Source organism: Acanthochromis polyacanthus, chromosome 13 (assembly GCF_021347895.1).
Source record: "Acanthochromis polyacanthus isolate Apoly-LR-REF ecotype Palm Island chromosome 13, KAUST_Apoly_ChrSc, whole genome shotgun sequence".
In the NCBI taxonomy this organism is placed as follows: Eukaryota; Metazoa; Chordata; class Actinopteri; family Pomacentridae; genus Acanthochromis; species Acanthochromis polyacanthus.
This window is the reverse complement of record NC_067125.1, coordinates 13,296,702-13,319,717: the sequence shown is the minus strand read 5'-3', so window position 1 is coordinate 13,319,717 and position 23,016 is coordinate 13,296,702. Positions and strand designations below refer to the sequence as shown.

The 23,016-nt window shown below is 42.4% G+C and overlaps 1 protein-coding gene across 4 annotated transcripts in view; it reads right to left on the bottom strand.

Moving 5' to 3' along the window:
* b3gat1a (beta-1,3-glucuronyltransferase 1 (glucuronosyltransferase P) a) overlaps positions 1 to 23,016 on the bottom strand; it is a 76,933-nt gene that overhangs the window by 31,821 nt on the left and 22,096 nt on the right. For all 4 annotated transcript variants that reach the window (XM_022199669.2, XM_022199668.2, XM_022199670.2 and 1 more), the window contains one exon: positions 9,546 to 9,781. The gene's annotated coding sequence lies outside the window, so the exon portion shown is untranslated. The remainder of the gene's footprint in view (positions 1 to 9,545; positions 9,782 to 23,016) is intronic.

Below are 23,016 nucleotides of genomic sequence, written 5' to 3'. Positions count from 1 at the left end.
ACCATAAAAGCACATGACTCATTAAATCCCTAAACTTTGCAACATTTGGCAAGCAGGGAGATTTTATGATTTCCACGGGATTTAAACCAGCACTGTGCCTCTGTACCTCTGCCATATAGTATCTATACTCCATCAACAACTGCAACAGCCATTATGATGTTACTTTCAGTTTAGTTTTGATGCATAAGAGGTGAGTCATTTTCTGCACTGCCCTGTATTGTGCTTGTAGTGACATGGACACACACATGCACACTAACATAGCCACACATCACAGCCAGTGTGACTTTCCTCCCTCCTAATAGTGATCAATAGCCTGCAGCATGAAGGAAACCCTACTGTATCTGTCACTGGACTGAGCCATAGAAGCCTGATGAGCGGGTGGCTGAAGAACAGCTGAGGTGGGTCAGCCCCGTATCTATAATGAGCCCCCTTGGGCCTGCTATATTATATGTGGAAATGACTCCAATTAGGCCATCCAGCTGTAAAGTCTCTGGGAAGGGAGGGTTGGACAATAACAAAGTTAGAGGGGAGGTTATGGATGGGACTGAGCTGCAATCAGGTGTTAACTGTGCTGCATTCAATAGCATTTCTCAGCCTGTGCCTTCTTGCACCACTTAAAGTCTGCTGATTGCACAGATCAAAGGCTATTTTTTTCCTCACAAAGACTCCCATTATTGTGCTGCGAATCCTCCAAACTGATGTTAGAGCACGATGACACCATGCTTTCACTGCTTTCGCGACATCACATGCCGATGTATGCACATTACATCTGGGAAGCATCTCCATCCGCCTCCAGATCATCATGATTATGATGATGCGTGTTGTTCTTTCAAAAAAATATGACCGCTTTTATGTACTGAAATGAACATCACAAGCAGATTAATAAAACTAGAGTCTTTTTACGACCTCTTGAGGCTGGCACATAATTATGACTTTGATGTATGTGTCTACTAAAGTTTGACTGACCCCTCTAGCCCCTTGACCTTTAAATGGGATTTCTGGTTGGATGGAGAGCAACCATTAAGCGAGAGGAAAGGTCACCGGCTTAGCGCAATCACTCATCTCGCCGTAATCATGTAATAATGTTGAATGTTTACTTGAATTATGTGCTTCATCACAGCGCTGGCAGCGTTTGAAAGATTTTTCACTTCATTGAATTGTCCAGGGTGTTCTCAGTATATGCTGTGTTCTCATTATATTTATCCATAGTTCCATTTCACATTTTTACACGCTGCCAGTCTTTGTTACAAAATGTCTTAACATGAATTTACAGAGAAGAAAGATATCTCATATAGGAAAAAAAACACTGAGGCAACATTGTTTGAACAAAAAGCATTATATCCCCTTTTGAAAAATTGCAGAACAGACTGTGAATGTGACTTTGAGTGGACTGTAGTTCCCTTCCTTTCTCATGCTCAATTTGTCTTGAGCATTTAGAGGTGCCAGTGGGCAAAGAAACGACCCTCTTCCCTCCTAATGCTGTTGCATTATGGAATAACGTCTGGTTGAACATCGGAGAGGATTTTCACTGGCTCACTATTGATTAGCCTCTTTGTCCAATTCAGACTGACACAGAAAGATATTTATGCAGCCCTGAGTTCAGGCGGAACCAACAACTCCAGTCACACTCAAATATACAGCACAGCCCTGCATTCAGATGGTAATCCTACATGAGGAAGAGGCTTCACACAGCTCCCTTCTGCAAATTGCTTTAGTTCTATGTGTTTGTGTCTATACCTTAACCACTGCACAAACTGGATGGGCGCGGGTGTGTTTGTTCTGTCATGGTTGGGAAGCTCCCAACATCCAAATGTCGCTGTTCATTATCACCCTCACTGCTTTGATCGTGTTCGGCGATAAAATCAGAGAGCAACTATTAATCTTCATATATCCGTTTGTTTGTTTCTTTTGTTTGTGCATCCACACACGATCTGCAGACGCTGGAGTGTGAATTTGATGAAACTGAAGTAAAAAAAAAGGATCTATGCATCTTAGTACTGGTTTCCAGGAATATTTTCAGAATGGCAGCGATGGATCCCACCAGGAGGGCAGTGCCATTACAAGCAGAAAAAAACTAGTGATTGGCAGAGGCCAGTTTCACAAAGAATTGAATACTGGATAAATCAAGACCCCTTTTAAACTGAGAAACACAGCCGACTACTCAGGCAAGTCATTTCTTTCTCACTTTAGTGGAATCGATTTGATTTTGGGAAGATATTTAAGTGTGGAAATTCACTGAGGAGTGCAACAATAAAAAATAAAAAAAAATCTGAACACAGTTCAACCCTGCTGAAGAAGTAAGATGCTGTGGCTTCTTAATGTTGGTCCTGCTTCCTCATCAGTCAGAGTCCTGATAGTAACTGCCAGCAGTGTCCTGGCTGCTGTGTATTTCCAACAGGTTACTGCACTCTCTTAAAGCTCTTTCACTTTTTATTGCTTGCTCCACAACATCGTTAGAAAGCCACAAATTATGAGCTATCTTTCCTCTTTTGTCAGGTGCCCCTGGTCAGGAAGTGTCACCGATTGTTACTATGGAAACGTAGCTTTTAGTTGTGAGTTAGTCTCGGTAGAGTGGAAGTTCTTTTTAGGCTTAAAATAAATCAGTCTTTACCTTTGTGAAAACACCTAACATTAGAGCAGTCTGGGGACAAAATGTATTGGTAATTTAACTGAAGGAAATCTCTTCCTGACACTAAGTCTTTATGGAACCATAGTTAGAGAGTGCTCAAGCTGTATAGATCATTTTAGATGTCATTTGCAACCTATCTTGCCTTTTGGTTGCTTTTAAAGAGTTATGAAATATGCACTGTTCCACTGTGGGCTCTTTTATTGGTTTTCTTTTGGGTCCAATTTCCACTTTTGCAGATATTCTGGCCACACTGATATGCTTGTTTCAGTTCATCTACAACACCCAATATCTAAATAAAAGTGGAAGCTTATTTCAAAATTACAGCTCATGCATGTATATAATGTCTCATTTCAATATTTACAGGGTGCTTTGAGTCAGAGTGAGTGGCGCTGTTACTTGTTCCTCACAGTTCACTGACTAGTTTAGCTTCTACCTGGCAGGTTCGGTGTTTCAGGGCACACACAGTGGTCATATGATGGGTTGGAAAACAGAGCTAGACTGCTGTGGAGGGAAGTGTGCAGCGTGTACAGCTGCAGGGTGAGACACCGTTACCAGATCCCTTTTTGCCTCCCTACGGAGATAATGCAGATCTTGGGGGGTGGCGCTTTTATTTAAGATTGCGAGCTGGGCTGACCACGTTCTGCCTGACAACATACACACAAAAACATTCACACACCGATGCAGGTTGATGGACTTTGGGGCGATGTGAGTTCTTCAAAAGCCTCCAGGATCTTCTGGTTTGTCAGTGCGTGCAAGTAGATGCCAGTGTTTTTGTGTGTGTGCATACGGCTTCATGTTGTCAGTACGGTGTGAGTTTCATCAGAAAACTCGATACCAACTTCCACAATTCCCCAATACCTCTCTGAGTCTTGGATCAGTTCAAGTTATCTAATCTAGCAGGAGCTCACTGTGTGCAGGTAGCATACAGCGCTGCAGTCAGCTGGCTTGTGGATAAATCCCAAAATGTCTGGGAGACTAAGTTATTTGGGTCATGTTGGTTTAGGGGGAATGGAGTTCTTCAAATGCTGAACTTTCAATGATCTACCGTCCTCGTTTTGGCTTTTAGTGTACAAAATAAAATTAAAAAATGATGTTTTTCTTCACGATTTGGCTTTTTGCATGAATTGTGCATGTGGCTGATTTGTTACAATATCTGTGCCTTACAGTTCCTCTATGAATGGCTTCCCCTCCAAAACCAGGTTGCTGTGCACTGAATAATTCAGTATTAAAGAGGGAAACGTTAAGAGACATTTCTCATGATAACAATGAAGTTGCAAACAGTTGCATCATGGTACTAGACTTTTTACTCCTTCTAACCTTGCGAAGCGACGTTATCCACATCTGAGAAATCTGTGTCCTTGTACATGTGCTCAACATTTTACATCCCATTTCAGAGACGTTGCAAGCTGCTGTTGCACTCGGGGCTTTGAGCAGTTTTTACAAGAAGGTTCAAAGTGTTCAAATGACTTATTTTTGTAGTTTTGTAAACATTTTCATGTTGTAGCAGAAGTCACTGAGTCCTTGGGAGGACGTCAGTGGGTAGTTAAATGACAAGTTTAGAGGTCTACCTCAGTATCCAAACAGTTTAGATTTGCAGAAGATAAACTAAAAGTGACAAAAACTCATCCATGAAGGATTTTCATGGCAGCTGCTTTGTCACTGCAGATTTTTAGGTTTTTCATTTATGTGCCTGCTCGCCTTGAAAGAATTAACACTACAGCAAACTGCCAAGGGCACAAACGTAATTGCAGTGTAGGTGGGAAAACCAAGTAAATATTGGTGCATTTAAAGGCTCGCTAAAACCACCAAATGTGAGCGTTATTATCTTTGAACTGCTCATTTCCCCTCTGTGTAAGTAATCACATGCAGCGATTGTGTGTCATGCTTGGAAGTGCATCATTAATCTGAGAATGATTCAGTAGCTAATGCCCGAAAATTGAAAAGAGAAGACGCAGACTGTGGAATTTCTGCATCGCAGGTTTGTGTCATTACAGAACAAAGAGCTGGTGCCACAAAGGGCGGAAGAAACACCACGAGAGGCTTACAGTGGATTTGGTGCAGCGACAATGAGGAGCGATTCCTTCCCGGCGTTAAGAGTAACAAGCTCACTATGCATCATCAAGCTGAAATCTAGGCAGGGTGTTTGGGGATCGCCTAGTTTGCAGGCGTAAGTAGAAAATACAGTGGATGCTTTTTTTTTTCGGGAGGTGCCTTCTCACTTAATAATTTATGCTCCAATTTCTTGTTCTACAAAAACCCGGGTCCCTAGCGTGTTTATCATCCAGGGTAAGGGAGAAACACAGAACACTAGAACAGGATAGAAAACACATTTACTGTTAATAACAATGCCTGGAGGTGGGATATAGAAAATGATGGCTTATTCTAAATATGCTCTGCAGCCTGAGGTCAGGATATACATTACTGTAATCTATTCTAATCACACACCGCACTGCTCTGTATATGCCCGACTGTTCCGATGCCGGTGTGGTGCACCTCTGATCAGGAGATTAGTCTGAATGCTGCAGCTGTGATAATGAGACCGGGGCAGATTAACACATGCCCTGCACCCACTATTGTTTTTGTGTATCTAACATAGAGCTCTGGGATTTTTCTTTGTTTTGCAGATAGCGCTACATTACCTGTAATTGGTGGTTGTAGCATTCATTACCAGAATCCTGATTTTCAGATTGCTAGATAAACCTCACAAACGTATGAGCAGGCATTGGAATATAATTGTATAGCAAAGACAACATAGCGTAAATCACCGTGAGCCTCTACATTATGTGTATCTGATATTTAAAAATGAAATAAACTAGAAATAAAAATTGCAATCCAATATTTGCTTGTAAATCAATTCAGTGCTTTTAATGGCTATTCCACCCTCCTTCTTTCTACAATGCGAGATTATTGAAAGTTATCATTATCAATTAACCGGAATTTTCAAATTGAATAAACAGTGAAATATGCCCCCAAGAAACAGTTTACTCTTTTGGTTTGGAAATCATTAAAAAAAACATTCCCATCATGGTGAGGTCATAAAATCTCTTGTTTTGTTTGACAAATACTTGATCTTTTACATTTGTGTTGTTACTCATGAAAGTGTCAAGATTTCATGTTTTAAAAAGCTGGATAAATGAGACGACTTAAATAATTTAACAAGTTATTGCCTGATAAGTGAGTAATCATTGCATGTTTAATTTCCAGCACTTTAAATCTGTGAAAACATCCTTGCAGATATTCAATAACAGCGTTTAATAATAATAATAAAAAAAATCCTTATATGAAACTGTGCTTTTTCTTTTAGGTTGTTTGTAATCTTGCAATATCAAAACATTGATGATGGATACTATGCGTGTTCACATACATTAGCCTACTTGGGGAAAAAGCCAGACAAATGTTAGCCCTACAAACATATCCATACAATGATGAACTCGTTTGTAATTCCGACAAGAGTAAAGGATGCACAGCAGAACACGGGTTGTAACCGATTTAATCTGATGTTCATTGAAACGTAGTCTTAATCTCATACAAAAAAGCTGGGATAATAATTGGGACACTAAGTGCGACGGTGCGGCTGAAGGGTTAAATCCTACAAACAGGGCAGAGCAGCTGCTTTGGTCACATAATTACATAAAAGACACTGCCCTGCTGGAGCTGCACAACTCTCGACACTGCAGGTCACACAACTGGACCAACTTACTCATCTTATGACATCTAATAGAGCTGTAAGTTCATTGTGAATGCACTGCATTTAACAGCGTCTGTATGATATTATCCGTTGTCCAAGGCGAAAGGAAAAGGAACTATATTGTGTGTGTGTCTGGTGGCCTCAGCTTTTCCACACTTTCTCTCTCATCCTCCTTTTTCACTGTCAAACTCTGTCATGAGCTCACATGCACAATTTTACCCGCCTTCCCTCCTCCTTATTCTGGTGTCCTCCTCTTCCACCTCATCTTCCATCCCTCTCTCTCACAGGCAATATCTCCCTGCCTCTTTTTTTTTTATTAACTTCTAACTCTTCACCACCCCATCTCCAACCTCCCTTCTATTTCTTCTCTTCCTCCATTCATCTCTGCCTCCCTCCCTCTCTCTCTCTCTCTCCCTCTGTCTTTTTGACTGGCTCTCTCTGGGGGCGGATGTGTCTCTGTGGCCCTCTGCAGATCTGGAAAGGACATCCTCTCAGTTTAATTCAAGTCAACCCCGGCCTCCTGGTGCTCCGAGACGCAGCATGTGTGACAGCTCTACAGAGACAGCCAGAAGGAACAGACAAGTCTCATCTGCATATACGTGCATGTGTCGATGTCTGCGTGTGAAGAGGGGGAGTGTGTTTCCAGCCAGCGTTTCATTGCAGACAGAAAGAGTTAATTTCACCCTGGCAGCAATCATGGCATCTATAAATCTATCATGAGAAGCTGCTATATTTATTAGTCAGTGCTAATTCAGCTCACACCAATTAAAGAGGTTGGGAGTGCTATCTGAATTATTGCATAGCATACGCTCTTTACTCTAAGCTTGGTGGAGAGTCTGTAAATAAAACTATGAGCATGACAACGCTATGGGATGGTGCTTTTTTTTCATATGTTAGAGCCACACATGAGCAAACAGATTGCCTGGCAGCTACTTCATGCGAGGCGGCCTGTGGGGATAGTTGCATGCGAGAAATGTGCAAAGGTTGCAGTATGTAAGATAGTCCAGCAAAACAATCTGCATCCTCAAACATCAGAGTTGAGTCCAGTTCATTCTTCCACAAGCTTTAAAAATGTAGGATATATGTACATAAGTCCCTTCATGATTGCACTACATCTGTTGCATGCTTCTTGCAGCAGGTTATGCAAAGGTCTCTGCAATTACTTAATATTAGCCGCTGTCTGATCCATGCTTCTAAAAACCTGAAACAACAGTCGAATGCACACGGCTCCTTATTGATGGTTGCCTCATTGGTCTGCATTACACTAGGCTTAATCAATTCCTCTTTGCTTTCTTCTAAAACACACCATTAGCATATTTAGACCAGAGGAGAAGCACATTTGACTGCACTTTGGAGAAGTGGCACATTTGGCTGCATCTGCATATATGATCTACTGCAGGCTTCCTGTGTGTGCTGTAGATTAGCGCATGGCACCCACTACAGCGTTGATGAGCGATGACGACTCCCTAATGAATGAGAGAGGGGCTCACAATTATATACACATTAATTGTTGTGTCCGGCGTGCACACACCCACAGAGGAGAGGAGTGCATGATGGGTGCTGAGTACCTGATAGTAAAGGGAGTACACATGATCACAGCGGCAATGCTAACATGATGTTTGCCACATTTAGATCCATTTTTTGTGTCATTTGATTCGATTTTTGTGTGTGTGTAAAAGCATGCTAATGTCTGCTAATTAGCACGAGACACAAAATAGAGCCCATGAATAAAATATAAGTTCATTAATAAAGACGGTCTCCAGTGCAAATCAAGTTTTTCTTTCTTTTTTACCTAGTTAACATGTTCAAACCTACAAACCTGAATTTGTCCAATTTTATAAGATGCCATTAAGCAGTTTTATAGCACACCAGTAGCGAAAAATCAATTCATAATTTAGAAAATCCACACTTCATTAAGTTTCATGTCTTATTCTTGCGCTAATTTGCGCTAATTTTCCTGGTTTTATTCATATGCTGTTCATGCTAAAAATGAAAACCTCGTGGCTCTGACAGCTGAAAAGTCAACAACCCTCAAAATCATTAGAATTCACACTCTGGTGCTATGACGGTCAGATGCTACTAGCAAAGACATACTGTAATTGATGTTTGGAAAAGTATAATTTTATTTCATAATGATCATTTACTCAGAACTAATGGCAGTTGCCTCTCTTTGCCATGAAACCCTTCATTCTAATACCAGGCATTGAGGTTTAATATTTGGTGCAGTGTGGAGCTCTGCTATCGACCTGTGGTGTGATCCCAGGGCACTGCGGTTTATATAAGTCCTATAGATCCCTGTGCTGACCTGTCTTATCTCAGCTGTGTTTGTTTGCACCATGCAAAAGACAATATGAAAAAAAATGGAAAGTTAGGATTCATCCCACCCTCGCCTTGCCAGTAAGAAGTCTTTTCTTTCACATCTGTAGCGAGAATACAACAGAGCCTACAAGCAAGGAAACAGCCAAACCTCTTCTACTTCTTTTCTCTTTCCCACCTCCTCATCTAATCATTCGCTGCTTCCACACCTCAAGATTATTTCCTGTGATTTCTCATCAGAAGCTCTGGCTGTTGAGCTCTCACACCTCCCCTCCCCTCCCCAACCTTCTCCCACTCCCATGCTCTGAGCCTACATATATATCAACTTCTAATAATATCAGAGGCCAGGGGGATCGCAGACAGCGGAGGTAAGTGGATCTGTCAGATCATTTTGCCCCTGTCCTACACCTAATTCCTCTGCTGTATTTCCAGGTGAAAATGTAGCCTCTATCGGACAGGAAACAAGACTGAATGGAGAAAGACAGCAATGATGGAGTGAGATGGAGAGTAAGAAGGATCGTGTGTGGGGGTAGTATCACCTGCATCCTCATTTTACCGTTAACCGCATCCTTTGATGCTCAGGGTTTTAAATTTAGCTTTCCTGTAGAACAAAGAAATAAATGAGGCTGCTGGGTGTTTGTTGATGAGGGATGCAGTGACAGAAAAAAAAGAACAAAGCAAGATTCAAGGTCGGCTTGGCTGTCTGCAACACAGACAGTCTACCCAGATTAAAAACTAACCTGATGTATTTCAAAACACATCTGGATAGATTTGCTGCTAACAAAGATCGCAATATCTTCCATTCATTGTTCACTGTGGTTATCGCCCCATGTTATTTTTCCTGCGTTGGAAAAAAACCATCAAATAGGTTGCATGGCCCTGGTCAGCTGTATGGAACAATATGATACTCACAAGCAGCGCTCCGTCCGTCCCCAGTGAGCACACAGGCCCCTCCTCCAGTGTATTCCTTCCTCCTTGCGTCGGCGTCGTCAGATACTGTCACAAGCCTTTGCCTCGAGCTCGCTCTTAATTGGTGCCGCTTGGAGAGCAGAGATGTGTGCAGCTGAAGGTGGTCAGACGTAGTAGAAGCTGTGGCACGGGTGACATCCAAACACTCCCAGCAAGTTTCACCTCCTCAGGGTTGGGCCCTGGAGAAACAAGAGCACGAGAGTTGTGAGTAAGAATGGGCCTCCTCTTCCCAACACAATGAGGGCCATTGAAGAAAGGGAATGAGCAGGATGGCAGCTGGGAGGAGACGCTGCCACGCTATAACAGCCACTGGGTCATTCTCAAAACCTCTGTGACAGCTTTTGTGTTTGCATCTGGACGGCTGTCAGGAGAGATAGTCATTGTGCGCGTCTACGTTAAAGTTACATGCAGCTTGACAGGCAGGAAATTGATGAGGTTTTTCTTTTTCGCCTCCGTGGGGTGTGTCTTTGAGGACTACACCCATGCAGCTGACCTCAGCTGGAAACATATTTGGGTATTTCATATTTCTGTCATGCAGTATGACACCCACTATCATGGCCTGTAAAAAAATCAGAAGGAAAAAAAAAGTCAACAATTTCGTATTCTCCTGTAGTCTTAATTAGTTTATTTATCCAGCTCCCTGGGGAAACAGTGACAGGAAAATGTCCAATAAGCGCTAAAATATGACCATAGCTAAACAGCAATCTGACAACTTATTCAGCCTATCAGCTATTAATAGCTGCCTTCCTCTTATGCGTGGCCTCTGGGGACCGTCATTTCAAAATGTCCATTTGGAAGAAATGAGACAAACACACCAGCTGCACTTCTCACTCACTCTACCACAATTCCTCTGCATGACTCCCCCAGCTACCGCTCTCCATTATTGATGAGACTTCCTCTGTCAGCCTCATCTGCCACTGTGTTGGTTGTACTCGCCTGTGGGCAGCCGCTGTGGTTGTAAAGGGGGACCGGCTGATGCCACATGAGGAAAAATAGGACACGGCTTGGGCACATTAACAGCCTATTGACAGGATGCAATCCAGAGGGCATGCTGTGCTACAGGTTTGTTATTGACTTAATCTAAATTCAATAGGGTTGTCATAGGGGGAAAATGTAATTATCTCAAAACCATGGGGAATGCTCCTTCTGTAGGGCCAGCACACTCACAGATACTCGACCTGAGCTGCAGGATTTAAAACACGTTCTGTGGTGCCAAATTACAACAACAAAAGAAGGAAAGCATGGGAAAACGAATGCGGAGCCAAGTGAGGAAAAACCAAGCAGCACGGTCACTCCGAGAAAGAGAACAGCTGTTTTCTTTATGCATGCGAGCGTAAAGACGGCATGAATGAAAGTGGAAATGAACATCGCCTATATGTTGACCATCCTAAAAGTAAAATGCACTAAATGTAAAGAAAGCTACTGTCTACACAATGATAAACCCACACTATGACACGCACAACCTCCTGCTCCATCACAGTGTTGTATTGTGCTTTGACATGATGGAGATGAAAGACTGCAAACCTGCACCTTCTGGATGACAGGGAACAATATATCATTGTAGCACCGTCGCTATTTCATGTCCGAAGCGCTGTTTGGGTTGTATCACTATTACAACCCCACAGCTGTGGCAATATCAGACGAACAAAGGGACCGTTTTAGAGATATACAATATGAACAACACTGTGTGGCAAAATGAGATAAAAATAGCAAAGAAGAGATTAAACAACGGCTTAACAGAACATAGTATGAGGTTAACAGTGAAAATTTAAAGTCAATGAATGCCTAAGAAATGTAAAAAATATGCATACTTCAAAAAGGACAAGGATTTGCCCAGTAGGTTATCTCAATGCAATGGGACTGTCAAAAAAACAAAAAAACAAAAAAAGCTCAGACAGCAATAATTGTCAGCTTTGGATCAATCAAAGGAGCTCGAGGATCTCACGCTGTGCCTCCGCTCATCGGGGGTTAAAGACAAACCAGGCACTGAAATGTGTCTTTTGTGCCACGTGTAGCTATGGTTACTACACTGAATGTACATTTGCTGCTGCTTAATACTCTGAGAGCACAAAGACAGTGACTGTTTTCATGATGGCATTAATGTCCTGTAAATGTTTTATTAAGACTGATGCTTTTATTTCCCCAAAACCTCTGCACCTCTGTGTCTGGTTACTGTATAATAAAACAGACTGTCTGGGGCTTATTTATCGAACGATAATTCAAGAGCTACATCCGTGTTTGGCTGTCCTGGATGTTGTTGACCACTGACACAAACTCAACGAAACCTAATTCGAAGAGAGAATCTGAACTGTGTTTGTTTGCTCTCATTACATCTAGCTGCAGCCTTGATATGCTTCGACCAACTGTGCCGTTTCATCTAATTAAAAAATAAAGAGGGAACCGCGGTTCTTTCACACATCTCAGTGCTACCACACCTTATACTAACCACAATGAACCATTTGTGTCGGAGATTTGGCAGTTCCAGTATTTTTGCAAGCACCAACAGCACATCTGCGACTTCATATTCTTGCCAGTTAGTTTCTTTGTATGTTCATAAAAAGAATATTTTCAATTATAGCTCCCTGTTTAATTTGGCTTTGTATTTGTTGTAAGTGTTGGAAAAGTGTACATTCTGGACCTTCAAGGTGTTACAACATAAACCCCCAGACTGCAGCCAACACTGCTCTCAACCACCGTTCTGCTACATCGCCAGACACCAAACACTTTAACACACACACACACACTGTGGTGTATTTACGTGGGTGATCAGCACAGACACATTCACACACTTTCAGACAAGCTCCTACCGCGCGGCTGGCTGTGGTTGGCTCTAACGTGGACCGACCGCTGAGGCCACGTCAGTCTTTGCACCTGACAGTGATGGATGAAAGGCCAAAACCTGAGGGTTGGAGGATTGGACTGGATGGAGCGGGGAGAAGGAGCAGACAGGGTAGTGTTGGTATCGATTGACTTCAGATCTGCTAATGTGACTCATCAGAAGAGAGACGGACCTGCACTCACTTTCACACATGCAGTTTTTGCACCTATCAAAAACCGATGATTGCTCACATAGGGGAAGATGTCCAATTTGCAGACCGGAATGGAATAAACAGAGTGTGCAAAAAGCTGTGGTTTCAAGCATGTTTTACTTCATGTGCATGTATATGTAGTGATTGCTGCATGGTTTTCAGTATATTTTACATTCTGATCGAGTGTGAGGGAGAAGCTGCAAAAGTCCTACAGGGACGATCTTTTCCAATTCAGCCTTCTCATCATGGACCCGTTGGGAGCCATGTCTAGGACAGCAGTGCACAGCATGTATACAGTAAATGTATATGGACCCACAACAATATACAGTACACATACAGATTTACTAGCCCATGGCAACAAAAAGGCAAGCAATGAGCTATGGGAACACAGAAGTGCATGCTTATTTTCGGCAAGATTCACTGTGGAAGCTGTGCTTTATATAAGTCCTTGGAGGGTGAGACCTTTACTGGACTCCTCGACACAAATTCCCCAGACATGCAATAGTCCCATTCCTGACAATCTCCCCTCATACATCACTTGGACTCTCTCGTACGTGATAGAAATATTTCTCCTTTGAAGATATGTACGATCACCACAGTGGAAACATTTCAGCGAGTGGAAAATGCCCTGCTGGGAAAAAACAAAACAAAGGCAGACTGTCCTCCGCTGAAACTTTGATGGTGCGTCAGATAATGACAGAGCTGGTGGCCTTTGTTTTTCTTTTTCTTTCAATCTGAAGACATCTGTCATTTAAATGAAATTGCCAGGTTTGTCATGAAAGAGAATTCATCATGTCTTTTGAGTATGGCTCCATGATTAATTCAGGCATGTCAGTTGGTGAGTAAATGCGTCTTTATTCTTGTGTAAGTGGTCAATATTAATAATGCACATGCGGGTCTAAGTTCAGCATCCGTCTTGGCAAAGCTCAACATAGAGCGTTTCGCCAGCTGTGCACGCTTGTCACCACGTCCCTTCTTACCCTGTCTTTTTCCCTCTGCGTCTCTATTCACTTCAAGCTCGCCACTCTATCCTTTCTCTCTCTGTCTATCCCTGGCTCTGAAAGGCGCAGTATGACTCTGACACCTACTCTGATAGAAAGATGTGGCCCATCAGCAGTAATTGGAGGAGCTGCGGTGGTTGGGTTTCTCGAGGAGGAGGCGGCTGCGGCGGCGGCGTGATCGATCCCGTGGATGGTGGAGGTGGGCAGGCTGGGCTGACAGAGCTGCATCCCCCACAGCTCCTGACAGCTCAATGAAGGCCAAGCCACAGAGCACAGGATGTCCTTTTGTAAGAACAATCATCAAGCGTGCAGGTCACCCTCGAGCTCTCAGAACTCACAGCCATCCAGTTAAATCATAATTACCCATTTAGTCGATTATCAGCTGGGTAGAAGCACGTTGAATTTAATGTTAGCCTTTCATTATACTCACATTAAAGAATAAAGGATATGTCAAAGGCTTAATAGCAATGATGTGATGTAATTATCTCTGAGGTGATTTATTTGAAAGATTTTACGGCAATAATCTCCTGACACCTTCATACATTCTGTGAGGTACACAATAATTGCGCACTGCGTGCACTGACACAGTGAAGATGTGGATGATGGATGCGGCGCAGACTTCACACAAGCCAAGACAATTTGCATACTTATGACAGTACACAGGCTGGTATCAATACCCTTCTAGTGTGTTCTCATCACAGCTTTGGAGAGTCGTCTTTGTTTGTCCTCCTGTTTATGGTTTTTTCTCAAGACCAAAAAATGTACTGTGCTGAGCTCAGCCTGACCACAGGTTGCCATGGCAACGCGAGGCAGCTGGGACTGATGGCGCGTTAGAAAAGCTTGGCACAGGTTAAATCAAAAGCACTATTTATTTACCTTGCTCTGTTGTCTTGCCCTTATCGCTGTCAGACTTTATGCTACTTACTGTGTTCAGAGAAGCCTGGTGGCTCTGCTTTAGAACCTGCTGGCAACTACAACGATACCGAAATATAAAACAAATAAAACAAGAAGACGGCTTTAGAAAGACTTTGTTCTTAAAATGCACTTCATTGAGAAATCGCACAGAATATTACCAAAGGACTGCGAAAACCCACAGTAAAACTGGGCGATGGAAGCATCTTGTGTTATGGCTTTTAACCCTCGTGTTGTCCTTACCAAAAAATGTTGTTGCCTTGTCTGAAAAAAAGTCCAAAAATTCAGAAAAAATTTCCCCAAATTTTTGAGAATTTGCAAAATGTTCAGGAAGAAAATTCCTGAAAGGTTTCCATCAAAAGTTTTATTTTTTTTAAATATAAAATCCCCAAATTTGACAGGAAATTCACAGGATTTGGGTAGATTTTTTTCTGAATGTTCTTAAACATTTTTTTATTTGTTTTTTTTTCCACCAAAAAATGTTCAAAATTTTCCTGAAAAAAGTTTGAAAATGTGGAAGTTTTCACTGTGAAAATATAGATCCCCCCCCCCACATTTTTAAAACTTTAAAACGGGTCAATTTGACCCGAAGGACGACAGGAGGGTTAAGTTAATCGTACTCCTTAATTCAACGTATTCATTTAAATTTACACCACAAAATAATTTAGCCAAAGTGTAGACTAGATTGCAAAGTACTCATCATTCAAGACTTCAAAATGCAGCACTTCCATTAATAGCACACAATGATACCCTAAAATTTCACTAAACTGCCCCAGTGGTTGCCATGTGTTTCAGTCCTGTGACCACTAATACTGAAGCTACATCGATTCATGTGGCTCCGACTGTGTCACAACTCCTCCACGTTTTGGCTCTGAGCCAGAGCTATTAAACCTGCCCAGCTATGGCCACAACCACAGCAGGCAACACCGAGCACTGAACGGGATGACAAATTTCACAGGATTTAAGTTATCATTATACGTTGTTTCCTATTTTTTTCACTGGCTTCAGCAATTCAGGTTGGAATTTTTAATTACAGACTCTTCACATATTCAAATCAACCCGTTTATTTGTAAAACAAAAACAAGAAGACAATGGAAGAACAGCATGCAAGATCCATTTATGAAAACCCCCCGAAATTCCCTGCCAAAATGCGCTCTCAACACTACCTGCTGATCCCCCTCAGGGAGGACTTCAGAGCCAGAGGACAGGAGAAGGTTGTGGATTTATAGGCAATCCCCCTGTAATATTACCTCTCTTCCCCCTGCCACACACACACACGCCACCACTACCACCCACACCATTTCTGGAATACGCTGATCCCTGTGAAGAATTTCTAGCCTGAGCTGGAGCTGCAGAGCTGTACAGGAATAACATCAGCAGCCTGAAGGTGCTGCTGGGTGAAACAACCAGGATCCCGGTCTGTCTCTGGGGTATAAATAGATAATAGCTCCTGGTTGTGGCCTGCTTTAAATATTGTTTTAAGTAATGATGAGGGGCAGCTCTATGCTGAATGAAAATCTAGTGCTTCAGATGACCTGAGAGCATTCAGACCAGACCAGTCTCAGAACTGTTCCCAGACTTGGCCCATTGCTGCTGTCTGTGTGCTTCACTGCATCCCTGCAGTCCTTTATCCTTTGGAGTGTCTGCTATGACAGGCCAGTGTTGATGCTTTGAGCACCATTACACTAATAGCGCATTCACTTCCAAAGTGAAGCAACCACAACCTTTCACCACGCACCTTTCATCTTGTCCTCTGTCGCTCAACCTCCCGTGGTCATTTCCAGCTTTTGCGAGGGTTTAGTCGACCTCACAGAGGCAGTCGAGAAGGGGTTCATTTTTACTCCTGGCGAGTAGGTAACTGCTGTTGTTGTGCTCTTGGCAGCTTTGCCTCTCATGTTTGGTTGGAGGCATTACACTGGCAGAATCGCAAGACTGTAAACGGGCATCAGCAAACACTTTAGGAAACTTTGAAGGTGATGACATGCTCCAGGCTACCGGTTTAGTCGTCTGCCTGTGCTGAATGTTTATGAGCCGCTACTATCACAACTTTAGCAGTCCCTGTAGAAAGACAACAGGCTGCCTGAAATATTTATCTCATGTCCTTTCACAGGATCGTACTCCATGTGATTATTGTTCACAACACGTCTGCTGACCTCAGCGCTTTAGTGAGCATTGTAAGAACTTTAACTCTGTTCCTGCAGGTGAAGCTTTAAACATCACTACTATGAAGGATTAAAAAAAGCCGGCAGTCATTACCTATTCATCAGCTCTTCTTCACAGTCTTGACTGTAGCATGTGGGCTCACACTTCAGAGTAAGATTTTGTGCATGTATCATATTTCATTTGAAAATAACTTGCCCCCTTGTTTAAAGAGGATACAGCCAGGCTAGCAGCTCTGCGAGGCTATACTTAGGCCCATTGGTGGAAGCATGCTAACAAGTTCACAGTGAGTTTTGACAAAGTCAAGTTTTATGACCTAATCCCACCCGAGTCCAGTCCTATTTTCACAGCAGCTCAGTGCACACTCAGGCTATGTAACTGAAAAACGAAAAGAGATCAAACTAAAGTCACACAATTTTTTTTCCATGCCAAAGATATTTCAGTATGATTTTAAAAAATCAATGGATGTCAGCAGAAGAAGTGCAATTTTCTTTAACTACAGCATGTATCTTGGCCACTGACATAACATGAGTATCCTACTAAACCTGAAACACACCAGGTCCTTGATCCAAAGAGGTCCTGGTTAAAAAATTATTCACTTTATACACCAAAATTATAGACATAATATGAAAGAAAGGACAATACAGCAACCTGAAACTGAGATGATGCTGTTAGCTTTTCCAAAGAGGAGCTGGATATGCAGAGGCACACTTCTTCATTTAATTCTTAGGTCACCATAGATTAAATGTAAAATAGCAATGTAATATGCTGTAGGTGACAAATGTCATTTTAACTTTTAAGAGTAACAGTCAGTGCTGGCCTAAATTGAGAAGATGCTACTGAATGTTCCGCTCACTGTGGTTTTCTTTTGTTTGTTTTGTTTTTTCGCTGGATTTCAGAGCTGAGCAACTCTGAAAGTACACAAAATAGATGCATTTTCACTCGCATAAGCTGCAAAATGCACACTGTAGAGCCCAGCTGTCATGAAAGAGAGCAAATGGGAGGCAGGGAATCTCTGCGAAAAAGAAATCTCTGTCTCAGGGGCTTCCTTTGCATTCCCCAACAACCAGTGGCAGGTTTAATGCTGGGGAAGTGCAATGTCAATTTTGAAGCAGATTGGAGGGATTGGGGGTTGTTTTGGGGAGGTCATTTTGTGACATTCCTTGGGTCCTCAGCCTGGCTTTAAGCTGCCTGTGTGTGGAGCCCCTGTTGCTAGGTGATGCCATTAAAGGCCAGTCTTAGGTAGTCGACGGGATCATTAGAAATTAGAAATAACAAACAAGTTGGACACTGTTGGGACAGCAAAGTGTGCAATGCCTCCGCAGTAGAGCTGACCTTTGATTATGTATCACTTCTACAAGTGCACTGACAGTTTAAGCACGGCTGCCGCTGGTGCAGTCAGGCAAACAATAAGAAAATCCCTCTAACATGCTCTAACAATTGAATCCTGTGCGAGCTGCAATTACATGCTGCTCCCCGAGGAACTCTCCTTGACACCCTAAAAAGGTAATATAACTTCTGCCGTAGAGCACAATCACATGGTTCATACTCCTCGTCTGCATAATTACAAGGGCTTGGGGAAATTGAAGGGCTTCGCTACCCATAAAACTGGGGGTCTTAAGTGATCCTAGTGAGAGAGGAGGAATTAAAGGTGAGCATGGATGTCCGGGTTGGATGAGCGCTGCTGCATGCCTTTAACCTGCGTGACAAAGTGGTACGTTTGGATAAAGACGTGGTTAATAGTTGCCTCATGGCGTCGCCTGACAGGCAGCAGTGAGCAGAATCAGAACTCCGAGAGCAGGTTTAAATGTAATGGACTTCATGTAATAGTCAGTGTGCAGGTCCAAGCTATGTGAACATCTATCTATCTATCTATCTATCTATCTATCTATCTATCTATCTATCTATCTATCTATCTTAGTACTTGTGGCAGAACCTGCGGCAGCGTATTTCTCACTAGATGAATCTCGACTGACAGGTCAGATCAGAATAGAAGCAAATGACGACGCATCGCCCCCCCATCTGCCAGCAGCAGTCCTGACGGAGCCCTGTCTGGTGCACTCAGCGCTCTTTCAGGCACTGCTTCACATTCGATCAGGGAGTTTTGACCTCTGCGTTCCTATTACATGATGTTTCCTCCTTTAGTCACAACAGCACAGTGCCATCGCTGGTGACTGCAGAGGGTGTCATGCGATGATTCTGCTCCGAGTTGTAGTGGCATTTCGTCTGGATTTGATACAGTGGTGTGGTCACTCGGCGACGGACACATTTTCTATCCATGGACTGAGGAGCAGGGAAAACATCACAGTCTGCAGAAAGGCTGTGACTGAATCTATACTGATAGATTCAAAGGCAGACTACAGGCTCACTTATCTGATAGCTGATTTGCCAGGACCGAGGGAGGCTGCAGTGCCTATTTCACCCCAAAAACTTCTTCTAAATGCGGAGTCCAGCACATTTTGTGCTCCCCGCAGGCTCTATTTGCTGAAAGTCTTTTAGAAAGCCCTTTTGCAAACCTGTCAAATGGATTTTATCATTTCATAACAAGGCTTCAGCTTTCTAAAATCTTTAAACAAATCATAAAAAAATGCACCCTGCAGTGACTGTTGATTGTTGTTAATTGATTTGATACACTCCTGAGACGGCTAGTCTGGACTTCTGCTCTTGGCATTAGCATAAAGGTTTTTGTCATATGGCAGCCTGGGCGCCTTCAGAGGCTCACAGTGATCAAGCCCAGGAGACAGGCCATCATTTGGGCCTAAAAGCGCCTTCCCTTTGCCAGTTTCCTGGAGAGCCCGCATGGGTAAAATGACTCTGTATCACTTTCTTTGTTCCTTCCATTTAATTGCTGCCGGGCTGCAATATGTCAGCTCAGTCCAGGGGAAGATACTGCCTCTGTCTCACTTGCAGGATGGGCTTTCCTGCCATTAAGAAGATCCTCTTCTAATTGCGAGCATTTTGCGAGACAGCCACTCTAATGAAGGGAGGGATACGCCGACATAGCAGATCACATTACAAACACTGGAGGTGGGAGTCTGGCATAATTGCTGACTGGGATAAAAACTGAGCCTGTTTGATGTATTTCAGAGGTATTGAATCTACTTGGAAAGTGTCGATGTTAGAGGAGATAAACCCACTCATCTGCATATTTCACTGAACACATTGGTGGCGGGAGAGATTCCAATTCTGGCTATCTTGCAGAATCCAATTACAAATCCGCTGCGTACTTCATGTGAGCCTCTTACCTTCATCCAAACGTGAATGTGTCGATTGGCTGTCTTTTGACCTGTAGCACGCAGTAGGTGCACAAACAGTAAATGTATGTGCATATCCGCACATATCCATGAGTCTGCCGTGTTAATGCCGGTATATGCAGGTATGTCTTCACTGGCTAAGTGTTGTAGAAATAACCTCTATTTGGGAACCGACCTGTCACGCTGAGACTGCATGTTCACTGAGGCTCCCTGTGGACACTCAGCCATGCGGAACACTTGCTTAAGGCAAAAAAAAAAGACCAAAAAAAAAGGAAAAAGTCGCTTCATGAAGTGACTGATAGGATGTATTGCAGCAGAGACCTAGAATTCTTCACAGTGTTACCGCGGAAAACTGGCCCCTGTGGAAGTGACTGACACTGAGTCGAGGGGCATGGAGGTCTAAAGCTTACTCTTTTATCTGATCTCAAAGGGGCAGCAGTGTACGGCCTGCATTTCCGACATTTTCGCGCCTGCAGCACACCACAGAAACACTATCGGCAGGTAAGGGGAGACCTCTTCCTCCTAATATAATTGTTATCGCATTAAACGTTTTGTTTTCAGAAGCCCCTGTACTTTGCATTTCTCTGCTCGCCGCAGTTGCGAGAGAGTGAACATTAGTTTTGACTTCAAACCTGTCACTGTAAAATATCTTAACACTGAACGCAGACGAAAAGTAGAGACGACACAAAAGCACTGAGAAGTTGCTGTTAAGATGCGAGACAACAGCAGCGGAAATCAGGTCTGGGAGAAAGTAAAGCAAATAAACCAAGATGACAACTCGCTTTGCTTTGAGTTTGCACATACTTTGAGAGAAAGAAAATAATTCTGCCAGAAATATCTCTTCAGCTGTACAGTTCAGTGCTTCAAATTTTTCCCATCCATCTGTCTGTTCCATCCAGTCTGCGTGTCACACCACGTCACGATGCTTAAACCGTTTTAATTAAGAAACTGTAACAGCATTTTAAAGTTTGTCTGCTGTGTTAAGGCCTTATGTTGACTCTAAACTGAGTCGTGATCTCTGCTGTTTGAAGTTCAGTGAGAAACTAAAGTGGAACATTACAGTCAGAGAGGTTGTATCATCTCAACTCTGTGCAATGCCGCAACTAAAATGCAGTTTTTTAATAATCCCTTTCAAACAAAACAGAGCCAAGCAATAAATTCAATTAAACTGAACAAATTTTCTAAAAATCCAATACATTTCCATATCAAGCTGCTTTGAGCACTAAGCACAAAGTGCAATTAAACAGCCCTGTCTCTGTAAACAAAGCGAAACTTGCATCGGAGGCAATACATCCACTGTGATTATTTACCACCCTGAGCACTCAGCAAAAATCAATAACATGTGCAAACATCAAACCAAACAAGATTTGCAAATCAGTCTTCATAAAACAAATGCAGCGGGTTAAAAAAAAAAAAATCCTCTAAACACTGAGACACTTCACAGAGCCATTGGTGATAAGAATTATCCGGGGAAGTTTAAGAGTTTTATGGATTCCTTTGCATTTGGGGCATGGACGGTTTAAGCTGCAGAATGAAAGTCAGAGTCAAAGTCATTTCACAATTAAGCTAACGCAAAGTGTCTGTGTGTGTGCGAGGCTCATGCTTGCGTATGTCCTTGTGTGTGTAAGACACAGAGTGACAAAGTGTGTGTGTGTGTGTGTGTGTGTGTGTGTGTGTGTGTGTGTGTGTGTGTGTGTGTGTGTGTGTGTGTGTGTGTGTGTGTGTGTGTGTGTGTGTGTGTGTGATTTGCACAGCTTCTCTTTCTTGACATTTAAATGAAGGCTGATCAGCTCAGGCTTTGTGAAGCCAGAGAAAATGACAAGTTTTACCCCTCACATTTAAATTTAACCGTGCACCAATCAATAGTTTCAATACTTGCAGTGAATAGAACAGTTGTGTAATCTGAGAGGGTCAGCAATAGTACCAAAATAATTCAAAACTTTAGGCCAGCAGCTCTATGGAGCCTTATTTTTATCTTCTATTCTGTTTGTTTGGGTTTTAAATAAATTGTGTTGTTGAGTCCAAGCAGTTCTCATAACACCTGGTGTAAGCGGTTTGCAGCCACAGAATTCAGATAAGCCCACTGCGCAATAACCGGCAAGACTGTCCGACAATGAGGCACTAACAGTTTGTCTCTGTCTCTGTCAAACGGACAAAGTTTGGTGAACACGGTTCATTATCTAGTAGCTAAATACCAATTTTTTAGAAATGAAGATGAATACTACACTTCCATTTTTTAACAGGGAAAATGTAAAAAAAAAAAAAAAAAGTGGCTTCTGAATACAAAAGTAGAAGAGGTTTACACAACAGAGACCAAATTGTCAACTAGTGACATGGATGGGGTTGCGTCTCTGGTACAAAGAGCATGATGGACACAACTGATGACCTTCAGTTAAAATGTATGAAAGTATAAGAGCCACAAGAATACAAATATATGATTAAAAATGACAGTGAAGTGTGCCTCTCTAAACAAGGGCTACAGTTCTGACGCAGTGGTCATGGGCTTGAGACCAATTGATGGCCTTTTACTGCATGTCTTTCCCCCACTCTTCTCCTCACATTTCCTCTCTCCACTGTGCACTATAATAAAGGACAAAAATAACTTTTAAAAAAAGGCAGTGAAGAATCTTTAAAGGACATCATGCATTAAATTATATTGAGGGAGCACAGTTTTACATTCCCATTGTCACTGTCATGAAAAATTTCAGTTTTAAGACAAATTTGCTTGCTACAACAATTATATCCACAGAGAAGTTCAATTATTTGCTCTCCAATTTAAATAAAAAGAAAAGTGCTGCCTGTAGAAAAGGATTAGGACCGGTGTAATATAAATATATATTTGAGTTCTGACTATTTTCTCAGAGTTTAAAGTCAGAATTGTGAGCTGTCATTGTTTATTGTCATATTCAAATTTATTAGCAATAGTGACCAAGAAAATGTTTGTCAAAAGCTTTCATCTCTGTGGTAATTAAGTTAGTTATATAATGGCCCACAATGCTAATTACTGCTACCCACTGATGCTAAACAAGGTAAAGCATAAATGTCAACCCTGTCAGAT